A 2310-nucleotide genomic window follows, 5' to 3' on the forward strand; every position below is an offset into this window, starting at 1 on the left:
GGGTATAAATCAAGCAAAGTGTGCCTGTGTGCAGATGTGTGTGTGCTGTGGTTGGGGTGTGTGAAGGAGAGGTTATAGTCAAAGAGAAGGCCCAGGGGCTTCCCTGGTGGTGCAGTGGTTAAGAATCCGCCTGCCAATGCAGGGGACACGAGTTCGGGCCCTGGTCCCGGATGATCCCACACGCCCTGGAGCAGCTAAGCCTGTGTGCCACAGTTACTGAGCCTGTGCTCTAGAGCCCGTGAGCCACAACTGCTGAGCCCATGTGCCACCACTACTGAAGCCTGCACGCCTAGAGCCTGTGCTCTGCAACAGGAGAGGCCACCGCAGTGAGAAGCCCGCACACCTCAACAAAGAGTGGCCCCCCTGTCGCTGCAACTGGAGAGGGCCTGTGTGCAGAAATGAAGACCCAGTGCTGCCAAAAATAAATAAAATAAAATTAATTAATTAAAAAAAAAAGAGAGAAGGCCCAATGTTCCTGTTTAATGGCCAGGTGGAGGTTAATGCTGCTACCTGATAGGTGATGGGACAGGTTGACATAATGAGGTTAATGTTTCATCAGCATTTCTAGATAATAAAAAAGATTTGTTATATTTTATAGTAATACATATTGAAATACACACAAATAAGTAATTTATAGCCTTTAGGAAGTCAAAAATTTTTAAGTCATTTTTTAATGAGTAGAGTTGAAATTGACCCAAACTCAGGGCTAACTTATTTAGAGGTGACAGAGATGTTAAAATCAAGAAAGGTATTGAAAACCAGGTGCATTCAGCTGGGAGAGGACAGACTGATTCTGTGAAGAATGGCTGAAGGAACTAAGGGTGTTTTGTTAACAGAGACAGGAAGAAACGGGAAGGATAACATTGCTCTCTGCAAAAATCTGAAAGGCTGCCCTGCGGAAGAGGTGCTAGACTAATTGAGTGCAACCAAATAGTGGAACCTGGGCCAGGAGAGATGCATTTTCTTTTAATATTAGAAGGACATTTTTATAGTCATAACTGACCACAGATGAAGGAGAGGTCTCAGGAGGCTGTGACAGTCCATCAGTGGAGATTTTCAAGAAAGGCTTGTCACTTGCTGAGTTAGAGGACACGCCCTTCCAACCCCAGGATTCTGTGATTTTATCAAAATTGTTTTCCTTTCAGCAGGTTTTGTATTTTGAACCGATTTGTCACTTTTTCCTGTCGTTTTTGATTATAGGAAGTAGAATAATGGTGTAAAAACAGCCTCTTTGTTTTATTAGTTTTCTAGACACATTGGCAATAGAAATACAGGAATAAAGTGGTATCTATCTATCTATCTATTTTTTTTTAGTGGTATATATTTTTAAAATTCTCCACGCTTTTTTCTTTTAATACAACTTTACTGTCAGAAAACCAAGCTATTTTGCTTCTCCCCTTTAGCTAAGATCTAATCAGCTCCTTTCTATTATGACTTCCAAGAAAATCAACCTGATACAAACTTTAAATCAAAAGGTTTCACCTACTACTTACTGCTTGCAAGTACCACCAAAGTTTCTCTATTTAGACCCCAGCTCCCATGTAAGTAGAGAGCTTATTTCTGAGGTTCGTTGTGGGTGGTAAAAGGGGTGTTGCCTTTGTTAGGGTGATCCAAGTAATTTCTCCATTTGGATCCTGTTTGTGTTGGAGTTTTCAAGAAAACTCATGTCATCACTGTTCCTTCATTCCTTTGGCTTACAAAATTTCTTCAAACAAATGAAGTGTTTAGTGCTTGGGGGAAGTAGTTTGACTCCATTGTAGCTTGGGGCTGACAGGCAACCTCAGATATCTCTTGAAATAAAGAAGAATTCAGTGGAATCTAGAAATTGTTGATATTGAGCACAGACTCAAGTGTTTGAAAAACTCAGGCTTCCAGAGATTCAGATATTAAGATAACAAATATGCCCCAATATACTGGTTATAGTATTGAAGGAGTTTCTTGATTCTGTATCAATTTTTTTTTTTTTTTTTTTTCGGTACACGGGCCTCTCACTGTTGTGGCCTCTCTCGTTGCGGAGCACAGGCTCCGGACACGCAGGCTCAGCGGCCATGGCTCACGGGCCCAGCCGCTCCGCGGCACGTGGGATCTTCCCAGACTGGGGCACGAATCCGTGTCCCCTGCTTCGGCAGGCGGACTCTCAACCACTGCGCCACCAGGGAAGCCCGATTCTGTATCAATTTGAATTTTGTCTTTCCTTACTTGGGCTAAGACTTCTCCAGGACTGCCCTCCTGATAATGTTTTCTATTAAAAAATATTAGTTACTGAAATGCTTTCCTTCTTTGTTCCTTTCATCCAGTACCTAATACATT

This window comes from Delphinapterus leucas, chromosome 4 (assembly GCF_059928025.1).
Source record: "Delphinapterus leucas isolate spDelLeu-1000000601 "Yukka" chromosome 4, BTC_Dleu_Yukka2, whole genome shotgun sequence".
NCBI classification, from domain to species: Eukaryota; Metazoa; Chordata; class Mammalia; order Artiodactyla; family Monodontidae; genus Delphinapterus; species Delphinapterus leucas.